The following is a 13,170-nucleotide window of genomic DNA, read 5'->3' on the forward strand; positions in this document are numbered from 1 at the left end:
TCAGCACCAGGGGGCTCCTGGAAGTGAGAAACTGGAGTCCACTGACTTCTCTGGAAAAAACATTTCCAGTGTGTTCTCTGCACAAAGCCTGTGGTGCTGTTTGTCTCTGCACTGCAGGAGAGGCACTCTGAGATCAGGGCTCTGAACACTGGCCCAAAGTTTTCATTATTAACTAAATTCACTCACTGTGCCCTATTGCAACGAGCAAAGCCCTTTCTGTGAACACCTGAATAAATTCTCTTTCACCTTTAAATTGAACAGGTCAGCAAAATGCCACTTTTAATTAGAACTAAAACTTTCATTGATAAATATCTTGCATTTACAACATGAGACAAATTTACTGGGCGGCTGCTTGTACCAACACACCCTCAACCCCCTTTCTGCTTTTCACTGGTATCTTCTCCCCAGCAGTGCTGTGTGTTTGGGCAGGTCACACCTGTTTCTAACCCTGCTGATGAGAACTGCAGAGCTGCTGCAGAGGTGCACTACACACACAAGTGCTGACAGCACTGAATGCAGAGGGAGTTGAGTATTGGTTGTCAAAGACTATTAAGAGCTGTGTGCAACTCAAGTCAGGCAAATAATAAGCTGCTCTAAAACTGCCTCCACGGCAAACTAAGCTTTAGAAAGGGCTGATAAATAGACATTATTCACAAAGAAAAACTACTTGAATTTTGGGGATGTTTTGTTAATAGAATTTTGAATAAGGACAATTAACCATGAGGATACAGAAGCAGCCCAGACAATTCTTAATCCAGGGTGTAGCAATCCATTTGCATACGTAACTAACAATTTTCATGCTCAATTTCCTTATTATTCAAAATATATTTATGATTGCAATGCATTTATGGTGAAATTGAATGCTCAGCTTTGGATGGTCCAGAGCTATTAAACATTATTTTGCTGAGGTGTTCAGTGATATATTTCTTAATCGATGAATTTTGCTAGAGTCAAGTATTATCCTTGATGCAGCTCCAGGTCGATCAGCCCAGGAAAAGGGCTGCTTGTAATAAGAATAAAGAATATTTCTAGAGATGAAACCTAGTCACTGTTTCAAATGGTTGGGGTTTTTTTTTTAAACCTACATTTTTAATTCCTTTTGTGTGTGAGTGCATTTTCCCTCAAAATATTAAATAAGCATAATGATGCTTTTGGTCTCTCTTGCTACAGTAAACTTAAGGCTGAATAATTTCACTGACCTCTTCAAAATGTGAGTTTTGCTTTCATAAGTATTAAAGAACTAGTTTTTAACAGGTCTTGAATTGACTGCCAAAAAAAAGAGTAAGCTTTTAGGGCAAAATATATTCAAAATTTCCAATATTTGACACATGCATCAAACAGGTTTCCCTAAAACAGTCTGTGTATTCCAGAACCAGCAGCACTGGCTTGAGGCCAGACTTAACAACACTGGGGAAAAAAAGTGGATCTTAACACAATAAAAATATTGTTAAATAATTTTAAGCTAAACATCTTGTGCTTGGATTTTTAAAGAGCTCAGAGTGTGTGTCAGATGGGGGATGATCCATAGTGATACAGTTAAAGTGCAATTTCAGGACGACCTGCCTCCTCATCTCTCTCCACTAGAGCAACTTTTCTCTTAAGCTGTCCCCTCTGGTTCTCAAATGCTTTTGAAGAGAGAAGACTGAAAGTTCTTGACAGTGCTATTAAGGCAAGAAACTTGTGCTTCCCACTCCCCTCTCCTCATGCCAGTAGCCTGACTCACCCCTGGATATAGATGTACACACAGGGAGAAGTGGTTTTGCTGTTTTCTCCTTCCCAAGTACCTCCATCCACATCCTCACAGATATGTCCATTGACCTTCATGGCTGACACGACTGCCAGGTCTGTCCATGCTCTACGTAAAATGAAGCAACAAAGCTGTGTTACTGCAATTCTAAACCAGTTCCAAATAATAGTTGAGAGAGCAGAATGTTAAGCTGGGCAAGCTGATAATGGCTTACTGTTTCTGCAAGCCTGGACAAATCATAGGCAGATTTTACTCAAGCAGGGCAGGGTTCAAGAGACCTTTTGGACTTACCTGTGCACAAGTGATATACCTTGCCTTTGCAGCCTGCTAAAAAAGCATTCCCCATTTGACACATGGGAAGGGAAGTACAGCCAAATTCAAGGATGGATCCTGGTGCCATGGGAAGCCTCTGGGAAAGCTCCCACTCAGCCTTCTAGCAGTCACTTCAGTTGACTGCAGTGCCTCCTTGTTCTTCGAGTATTTTCAGACTGCTCTGTAGTATTACAAGCAATGCCACGTATTTCTTCAAAAACTGCAGTGGAGATTAAGCAAAAGCTGTTGATAATTTCCCTTTGTACTGTTTCTTGGCCGGAAAAAGAAACCCAAATACTGATGGCAGCACTCTTTCACTGCCTCCTTTCTCTTCTGAGGACAGCTCCTGACTGCTGTGTCCAGGCACAAGGGAAACCCAAACCATGTGAATCTCTGAGTGTGAACACACTATTCAGTCACTAATTATGAGACCAGCTGTGGCATGGAAGCATGGTGAAAGAGTTAACTGCAAAGCCTCTCTCTCTGGAGGATCTCCACTGCAGTAATCTGTTACACCAGCTCCATTTTGTAGCTAATGTTTAATTTGTCCATAACTTTGACAATAAACCTGATTTGTGAATGTGCATGAACACACCTTAGTATGGGCAATTTGTATTTACATTATAACAGTACTTGCTTAAAGAAAAAAGAATGGTAGATTTCATGGAATTTTGGAAATGTTCCTGCAAAACCGAGAGGCTTGAACCAAGGGTACAGACAGCGCTGGTCCTGTGTGAAAGGCTGTATGCAGTCATGGATTTTGATTTGTTTCCCTGCTCTCAGCTGTTCAACAGATGCCTCAGACCCATCCACTTCCTTTCTCCTTCTTGTTAATCTATTTGGATTGCAGATCCATGAGGCAAAATCTTTTATCCAATAGCAGTAAAACACCTTGCACAATGCAAACCATTTACTGAAACCTGAAGACCCACCTCATATATACAAAAATGTACAGGAATGAAGCTGCTTGACATGACAGCTGAATGGATTACAGAAAGAAATGCCAAAGGCTTTAAATATCCTTCAATTAATGAAGGAAATTCCTCTCCTCCAAAAGTAATGCATAAAGGAGTGCATAAAATAGCCCTTACATCTGTAGAAGAACTCTCATTCAGCTGTCGCAGTATTGTGCATCCTTAAATGGCTTTTTTTCCCCATGAATTCAGAGAATTTTCTTTTGGATCCATGTGTAATTTTAAATAATTACACATGAATAAATAAATGAAAATCAAAGAAATTGTCTCTGCTTAGAAAACCAGCTTAATTTGGCATGCTCTGCTGTACACTTCTAAACGCTCAGAATCTTTCAGGCCTTGCTTAAACCAAATGCCTCCACACTGTGCAAGTAATCTGTATAAAAATGTATTAAATTTGGCATTAAGTGAGGTGTAAAATTCTTAAATTGTCTCCTGAAAAAGAAGTCATCAGGTTCAGATAGGGATGGTCATCTTTGTTGCCTCCAAGCACACATTTATTTAGAAAATAAAACTCCCCAGAAAACATCAAGTTAGGTGAAAAATATTGCCCCAAGTCCCCCATGCTCCCTGCAAGAGTCCCAGTATGCTTTGTAAACGTGCTTATGAAATGCACTCATGGTGTGGCTTGCACTGATTCAGCTGAGCTATTCCTGCTCATCCCCTTCCCGGAGCAGGCTGCTCTCCACAGTGCCTGTGCTGACTTCTGCTGCTTTGTGCATCCCCAGACCCTGCTGTGCCTTTTGTATTGCCCACTCTGCAAATAGAAAGTGTCACATTTTACTGACCACTCCACCCAGTTCCTTTTAGCAGCTGCCACCAGACTTTTTGGGACAGGGCAGTACCTGTGCCCTAACCAGGACCATTTACAGAGGGAGTCTCAGCTCTTCCAAGCCTTTCCTCCCTACAGCCTGAGCCTGCTCATCAAGGGAACCAGTGCTGAGTCCTGGGGACTCACTAGCTCAGTTTGCCCCTCTGGGAGGGTGGCTCACAGGGGTTCACTGTGACAGTAATGCCAATTCTTTGGAACAATAACCCAACACAAAGGAGCCAAATCAAACCCCAAAACAAACAATCCCCCAAATATACTCATAAAAGCAAAGGGAAAGTAGTCTAATTTATATAACAGCACACAATTTCTTGCAAATAGGAATGTGCAGAGCCTGATTTTACCTAAAATCAAGTATTTTTTAAATGTATTCTAAAAAAAGAAACGATTAGCAATTGTCAGTAATCAAATCTATCTAAACACCAGAAATAATGAGTTTTGAAACATTATAAACACACATTATAATGGAGCATGAAGCTCAGAAGTTTAAAAGTTCTACTACTTTCAGGACAGCACTTTCAGAGCAGTCTGAACTGCATTGATTAACATTTCAAACCCACGTGAGCCTCCCTGGGGCCCATGGAATCAGCTCTCCGTCTGTACAGGGTTTTCTACTTACAGGAACTGAGGATCTGAGGGCCAGACGCTGCATTGGCATGTCCACTTCATTTCAGGAGGAGTCTGACAGTGTAGTATCACTTAAATAATGAAGCACACATCTGGCAGGAGATTGCTGAGGTTGGCTAAGTTTGTACAAGGTCAACTCATCCTCTAAGCTTCTGTATGCTGAAAATGAAGCAAGAAGTTTACATGGCAATCAGCAGAATCCACCAACTGATTTCAGGGTTTGTTTTCCAGGTAGCATGTCTTTCTTTGTAAATCAGTTTTGATTGTATAAAAAGAGAAGGGAGTGGTATTGTATTGCTCTGAGACAGATTTTCTGAAATGTTTCAGTGACTAATACACACACATTAAAAAATATGATGCTTTTTCTTTTGTAAGGAACTAGAAAAACTACAATGCACCAGACATGACAAATGAAAAAGCTTATTTATCTCTCAGATCTACCCCACTATTCCGATTTGCAAATTTTAAGCTATTTTTACCAAAAGTGGAAATTCCTTAAAGTGAAAATAATACAGGATCAGGATTATAAAAATGTATTTATTTAGTATTTCCACTAATTTTCCTAGAAGAACAATACCTGCTTAATATGAAATGTGAAATCCAGTACCCTAACATACTGTTATCAACTTGCTATACAGAACATGCAGTACTGAGAAAAAGCTTCATTTTTAAATCCTTCCTATTTTAAAAGAAAGAGCTGACATTTTATAAACTCAGTGTAACATAGAAATGAGACAAACATAATGAAAAATTACTTTTATCAATCAATAGTCCACAACATTAAAAAAACAACTCAGTGAGTAAGGGTTGTAGGTTAAATCTCCAATATCCATGATTTTTCTCATTTTAACAATTATGCAAAGAAGCCTTTCTCCAGAGGTCATGGAAATCAGCTCCCTGCACCCCAGCTCAGTGCTCTCACTGCAAGCAATCTTTTCATACTAGTCTCTGGCATTAAAAAAAACAAAACCAAAACCAAATATTTGTGCAAGTTTCCTTATTTTCCATGACCTGAAGATACTAACTTCAACATTTTTGTTGTTGCTGTTGATTTAATGTTGTTGTTGTGACTTTTTTAATGTCTCCCTTTGGCAAGCATTGATTTTTCATCAATGCTGCAAATCAGAGCATGGGCCAGCTGCTGTGGAAGCGACAGAGAGAAGAGCTCACCCTCACATGGGTGCACGTACAGACACTGATCAGCAAGATCACCACGCCCTCTGTCTCTGTCCCCCTCCTCCTAACAGCTTGTTTGTCTTGGAAGGGACAATGTCAAGTAAATACCAAGGGAAGGGGGCAGAAAACACCATCAGAATTCTCCTTCTGATGGCCCACCACTGCTGTGCCAGCAAACATCAGGGCTCCATACCTGAGCTCATGTTGATGCCTCTCCCTGGTTTTCAAAACTTGAGAGCCAGGCACAGTTAAGGGATAAGAGATTTTTACCTTGCTGTTTTAATAAGGATCCTTGTGGTGCACTGTTTGGCCAAGGTGGGATGTGCCACAATGCACACCCCCAATAATTCTGTATACATTTTATAGACCTTACAAATTAGTGGATCTAACAAGGGGGCCCCAATGGCAGACATGGATGGATGGTGTGATATTCTCCCATTTGAGGATGGGGCCAAATCTCCACTTTACAGGAATGTTCTAGAGGGCACCTTGGTTTTCCAAGATAGCTTAGGGCTTTCTGGCCTCCTGCTAGGAGGCCTTTAGGATGTTTGGTCTCCTGGCCTAACAGAATACAGGAACTATGCTAAATTATCAGATTTAAGGAATTACAAGTATGCATGCTAACAGTACTGAGGATACATAAAAGTTGTATAAAAGGTATATAAAAGAAAAGGCAAAAACTCATCCTGGCATCAGTGCGACTGGGGCTGGCTCCTTCCACAGAGCAACTCAGTGCTTCAGCCACCACTAGTGATGCTTTCTGCTCGTGCTGTTTCTTGGCATCTCTTTCCTGGGCTTTTGCCCGGAAGTGACTGAAAACCTAGAGAATCTTAACAGAGAAATCTGAAAAAAAGATAAATATTTTCCTTTCATGGCTTTTCCCACTGGTCTCAGTTTTATATTGCCATCCTTTGAGAAAGGTCAGCCTCCCCTACACCCAGGATACTGTAATAGGCACTTCCACACTGGGACTTCCCATTAAAACAGTGGTCTTTTCAATGAGCTGCCTTTTTAAAAGAAACATACGTTTTTATGAGCCTTTTTTTTTTTAAGGAGAAAGACCATGGGAAATTCTGATATGTTGGCAATTGGCACCAGTCCATTATGATGCCAAAGTAACACCACAGAAACCAAATACTATTTTAAGTATTTCTCATCCATGGTGTGCTTATTTATCCCAGAGAAGGCACAGAGAGACGATTGAGATGTTTCTTCCCTGTGGGGCTCAAGAGCTTCCCACTTGCCTTATCACCAAAAAGATATTATTCATGCAACACGTTACCATGGAGAGGGGCCACTTCAGGCTTTGCTCATGTTGTACTTCCTCCCTTTGTTTTTCTGCCTTGAAAACAAGGCCAGTACATTCTTCTATACGTGGAAAGCACTGAGCACATTCACTTTAGCAACACTTCTGTTCATTGTTTTTTTTCTGTTCAGAGCAGCAAAGGAGATGTACTGTCAGATCAGTTTGTGTATTATTTGATTTCCTTCTTTCCTCTAACTTGGTCAGTCACTATTACTTTGCTTTCTTAACAGATAGGCAACTTCTCTTGGCAAGCCTGTTGACCGGTCCATCTCCTCTGATGTCTTTCTTCACTATTACTTGGATGGAGAAAAACAGGTTCCATTCCTTTCAAAAAAGGGGTGCCCAAATCTGGAGATATATGCACCAACCATACACTTCCACAGAAGTCCAGCAGCATTCCCACTCCAAAGGCACATAGCCATCCTATAGCCTTGCAGCCATGGGGACTCCCCTTTTCTGACAGGGTCTGGAAGCAGCTTTACTTTGGCAATGACTGTCCTGGATTCATCATTAACTTAGGTATTTTTTATTGGCTCCTCCATAGTGCAGCCAGAAACCTGAAACTGAAAAATCAGGGATTTTGACAGGTGTCTTATCTTTTTGGGCCTTTGGATTGTGGCCAACAACCCCTGGGTGCCCTGTCCATGCGTTCCAGTCAGCACATGCAAATCCCTGGGACAAGGTCTGCACAGTTACATGGCAGCAGTCACAAGGTGACATGCAGAGCAAAACAAATTTGTCCTGTCTGTGGTAGCACCAGAAAACTGCAGCAGTGCCATGAGGACACAGAAGGATATCTGGGCTTTACCCAGATACCAATGAACTGGACCTTGACTTGACACCTTTACCTCCTGTGCCTGGTCTGCAGCTCCTGGCTCATCTGACTGCTGGGACAGACAGAGCTGCAGGACTGGGCAAACACAGCAGAAAGGGTTATCAGGGTGGTGGAGGGACCCAGACCCCATCTGATGGGAATGTGGGCTGAATGGCTGCTGCCACCACAGAGGCACCAGCCAGTGTTATTGTTCCACCTACTGCCTGAAAAAGAAAAGCTGGTTGCTTATATTTCCAAAGTCTTCGCTTTGGGAAAAGCTAATTTTGCACTGAAACACAGAACATGCACACCAGCTGGCCATGGCAAAAGCTGGAAGTAATAAACCCTGTTTCTTTCCTGAATTAGACCTAACTGCAAGGAAGAAAACCACATTCAAGCTGTACCAAGAGAATAAGCCCAGTTTGCCTTGGTGTTGGGTGGGATACCCTGCTCCAGCCCAGGACCTCTTGTGCATAGTGTATGTGCAAAATTAACCCAAGCATCTCTTCCCATGTTGGATTCTGCTACCCACAAATCTGAGGAGCAGGGAGATAGAGGCTGAGTATCCTGCACTTGCAGCCTGTGTGAGTCAGGAGCAGGACCCAGGCATCCTCACAGCCAGCACTTCACTACTGGCCAAAGTAGCAGGTTTATATTGCCAAACATGATCACACAGGAACAATTATCTTTGGCAATCTCTAACAATAATTTTAAAATGTTCTCTTCAGTATCATCACTGAATTGAAATGGTAATTTTTTTTTTAATCCACTGTCATTCTTCTTTCTAGTTCTAATTATCTGGACTGCATCCACACCATGAAGCAGAATTGTGACAAGAAAGCAATCACCCCAGAGATTTCTCAGAAATTTGCTTTCTAATTGGGTTGAAAATGTCTCAGCTTCCTGCATTGAATTTTGCACATAACTAGATTTTCTGTGATCACAATCTATGAAATGCAGAGATGCAATATCATGATTATTTGTGTTGTCACACTGCTGGACCTGATAGTACTAGGTGTTGAACATAAATCCAGGCAAAAAGACAGCTCCTGTGCAAAATAATTGAATACTTGAGGGAAAAATTAAAAAAAATAAAATATTGGAAAACGTGGTAGAGAAAATAAAATCACTTGAAATAAATAGGTGTTACACTGTAAGCATGACACTATAATTCTACTGCAAAAGACTCAGAAAGAAACACCATCAGTTGCTGAATATCTAGAACATTCCAGACTGTTATTTACAGATATGTCACTTATGATGTGTAATCTCTCTCTCCCTTATTTACTCATGGTAGAATGGAAATAATACTTACTGCACCTTCCTCATGAAGTCTGATTAAATGTTCACAGTGCTTTGCCATCACTTGCTTGACAACACGGCTGTGAAATACCATGCTAAAGACACCCTGTGTTATATGTACAGCAGATACAGAGTTGACTAAGCTGGTCTTTTCTGTTTTTAAAGTTTTAACTAAGCAATGCTTAATGAAATTTGCCAGCCTAACTGCTCCTGTTGTCTCTGCTGGTGATGCAAAAGCAAACGGCTGTAAGTACGGTACCCTGAAGGCAGACATTAGGAGTTTCTCTGTTGAATCCAGCAGAGAAGTTTCTTGCATCTCCGTTGAATGCCATCACGCTGTGATTAGTTAATCATTAAGTACATAGTGCTTTTAATTAACTGCCAACTCTGCTTGGGCATCTGTTCTGAAAATCACATCCGATCATGCTTTTCCCAGTCTGTGGCTATGGAGCTCTTCAATAATACGGTTGTTGCTCCATTCTCCAGCTCTCTCTGCTACAAGACAGCTCAAGTCCAGAGTGTCCTACATGAAATGAAATATAAATTAACTATCCTTCCAAGGGAATAAAAGTAAATGGGAATTAAACAAATTTATTTGCCTCAATAGGTAATAAACGCCACTATTAAAAAGCAGAACAGGCCAATTAGCATTTTTTCTGGAAGAAAGAAGAGACTAGAACAGCATTTTTTCTCTTCAGTGTCATCACATAATTTTAACAAATATCCATTTAAAAAAACCCCTAACCACTAATCTTTAACTGCAGAATAGAATCCTTTCTATTTTATAAAGGGCAGTGAGACTGAGAATAAATACAACAGATTCTGCAAAATATTTCATTTGACTTTGAGTGCACAAAAGATGCACAGTGTGTAAACATTCCCTTACAAACACTTTTCTCCATCTATGTAGCTCAAGTTCTGTTGGCTTCAAAAAGCTCAACTTTAAGAGTATTTTTAAATTAATCCTAGAATGGCTTGGGTTGAAAGGGATCTAAAAGATCCTCTTGCTCCAACCTCCCTGCCACGGGCAGAGACACCTTTCCATATCTCAGGTTTCTCCAGGCCCCATCCAACCTGGCCTTGAACACTTCCAGGGATGGTGAAGCCACAGCTTCTCTGGGCACCCTGTGCCAGTGCCACATCACCCTCACAGTTAAGCAAATAATTTCTTCCTAAGATGAAATCAACACCTTTGCAGCATATACTGTGGATAAAAATTAGATTGCAAAATATCTTAGGCAGCAGATTCTGTTTTAAAGGAGATAGGAAAAAAACCAACAGCATTTGAGCAAGACCACACAGTGAGAATGGCAGTAGGCAGGGCAGCTTCTGCTGGTGCTGCAAATCTTGTTGAAAACCAGGTTAAAAAAGATCAGAGGATGACTGGGGTCATTTGATGGTGCAAAATGAAATAAGGGCAGAGATTTGGATCAGGTGGGGCCCTGGTTGTGTGACACAGGATTAGCAGTTTCAGACTAAGAATTTGCTGGGTTCCCCACCCTAGGTAGGCACAGAGGGCTGGACCCCTCAAGAGCAGTGGCCCACAGAAGAACTGACTGACCCACCAAGCTAACAACAGAGCAGGTGTTTTATGGCATGAGAAATAGCTGTGCTAGCTCCATTATCCCTGCTGGAACTCGTACAGCCTGCCAGAAAGCAACAGTCTCAGCAAACACTCTGGTCCAGGTGAGATGCTTGGCCACTCTGCAAGTGCATATACCATGCAGAGGCTCCTGGATTCATGGCAATACACTGGGGAAAGCTGTGAAAGTGGTTATGTGGCTTGTTCTACTCAAAACTTAGGATGAGACATGCAGAAACCCAGTGTGCAGGATAGAGCACCAAAAAACAACAACTTTCCTTGCTGCCACTCCCACGCCAGTGTGCACCATCTCAGAGCTGTTACTTATCACGTATTAATCCAAGCAAGAAAAAAGATAGAATTCACAGAGTGCCAATTATTTCTGTACAGAAATATATGTCAAGGAAAAGGCCACTCTTTGTCAAGTGCTGAGAACAGAGAAGAATACCATCATGAAGCTTTAAACTTGTAGTTCTTTCAGGAACAGAGCTAAGAAACTGGAATGAACTTTGTGACACAGAATAAAACACTCCAGTTAAACAATAGCCAGTCTATAGCAGACAGGCACGTAGCCACTATGGTTAATGTAAAAACCACTCACCATCAGACACACATTTTACATAATAACCCTTCTTCAACAAGTTCAAAGCAATTCTCCTGTTTTCTTCAAAAATTCCACCACAGATGTCAAGATGTGCCAGCACATAGAAAAGAAGTATTTCATAACAATATAAAACCATGCATTTCTAATTGTTTCCATACTGAACTACACTGAGGGCAGCACTCTTCTATATGGAGTTCAAGGTATTCCTGGGAACAGGCTGTTTCCTGATGACATCATAAGAACACTATTGCTCAGGCAACAACTTGCTACTATGGCAACCACAGCTTTTACAGATGCTGAATGCCAGAGAGGTTAAAAACACCATTTAGAGGTTTTTTAGTTAAAAGTTTGCCAATATTTGATGCAAGTAGCAACAGAGAGTCCCCTGCAGATGCACAGCGTTGTGCAGTTCTCTACCCATAACTGGAAATCTGAGAACATTCAGTTATACCTTCCAGCCAAGGAGCTCCTGGGGTAATTGCACTTTTAGATGTATCCTTATATGCCACAGCAAATAAAGACACCTGAACAGTAACTTTGTGATTTGGGGGCAGCTGGAATATAAGGACTGCTGCTTCATGCCTAAAAATGTAGAGCTTTGAACGTCTGGAGTTTTAACGCTCTCAGACCAGAGACCACACAGACTGTGAAGACAGCCTGTTATTATATGAAGACATATCTCTGGGAAAGTGGATTATTTATTTTCCCTCCTGACTGCAAAGAACTATAGAATATGAGATAAAAACATCTGGTTTTGTAAACAATTGCTATCTGTTCTGAAACTACTGTCAGATGAAATCAGTCAGTTACAAAATGTTTTAAAACTAAAAGCCACATGTTACTCTTCTGGAATTTTATGCATTTTACTAACTGCAAGCAAATCTCAGAGGTACTAGAAGGCTGTCAAATTAAAGATATCAACCTGGCCAGTAACCTGCCCTCTGCAGGACATTGTACAATTTCCCAACTTTAATCACAGGTTTGTTCTGCTGTCTTCTTTCACAACCAGTACAGCAGAGACTTGTAATCAACATTCCCAGTAAATCAGATTGCCTGAATTATAAGGGGTCATAAGCATTCTTAAGGCCCAGAAACCCTTCTTGACTCAATACCAGCAGAGTATTTTTAATTTTGCAGTAGCAAACCTCAACTCACTTAGATCCTTTAGTTGCATTCTCTGCCAGGCTGGAGAGCTGCTTGGGGTGGCTTGGTATGAAAATGAAGAACAGGACCAAGACAGGGGTGTACAGACTTTCCCTTGAAGCTTCTTTTCTTGGCAATACCTTACAGTGAAACTCTTTAACAAAAGCTATTAAAAAGGGAAATTTAAACATGCGTGTTAAAAATGCAAAACCTAAGGTATACTGTTTGTCAGAAGTTGCCACATTTGAACTAACTGGCCACTACTGGCAGTCTCAGAGGAATACTTAAAGCCAAGTTATAATACTTTGTGGAGTGATCTCAACAATGGGATTTTGAGATGCAACTGCAAGTTTTGAGAGTTGCTCTTGTTCTGAGTCTGTATGAAAGTCATCTTACTCCAGGGTGGTGAAGACAACTTTCAATACACCCACCTACTGAACTCCTGCATTTTTTCCCATATTTATCCTATTGGGCATTTTTAGTGCCCAGGACATTTCCTTTTTAGTACAGAATATTAAGGCCATTGCTGGGTTTCTTTTCCACACATTAACCAGCAATCCTGGCTCCTATTGGCAGCAAGCACCCTCTCCACACAATTCTCCCCCATCATCTGTGAGAAAAGAGATGTGGAAGAGGCCAATTACCTTTTGGAGAGAAGAAAATTACTTGCTTATAATTGAGTTCTCTGAGCATGGTGTCCGCTATTAGAGCCACACTCATCCTCCCACTTCCCCCTGAGAGATGGGGTTTTATT

The 13,170-nt window shown here is 41.2% G+C and overlaps 1 long non-coding RNA gene across 1 annotated transcript in view; it reads right to left on the reverse strand.

The window, feature by feature from the left end:
• LOC102072305 (uncharacterized) overlaps positions 1-9,604 on the reverse strand; it is a 43,877-nt gene extending 34,273 nt beyond the window's left edge. Inside the window, exons 1-4 of the long non-coding RNA XR_012582505.1 lie at positions 9,101-9,604; positions 6,948-7,534; positions 4,482-6,508; positions 1,724-2,279 (exon numbers count right to left, since the gene is read on the reverse strand). This is a non-coding gene — a long non-coding RNA (uncharacterized LOC102072305). The remainder of the gene's footprint in view (positions 1-1,723; positions 2,280-4,481; positions 6,509-6,947; positions 7,535-9,100) is intronic.
• Between the last annotated feature and the right edge of the window lie 3,566 nt (positions 9,605-13,170).

The sequence above is a fragment of the Zonotrichia albicollis genome, chromosome 13 (assembly GCF_047830755.1).
Source record: "Zonotrichia albicollis isolate bZonAlb1 chromosome 13, bZonAlb1.hap1, whole genome shotgun sequence".
NCBI classification, from domain to species: domain Eukaryota; kingdom Metazoa; phylum Chordata; class Aves; order Passeriformes; family Passerellidae; genus Zonotrichia; species Zonotrichia albicollis.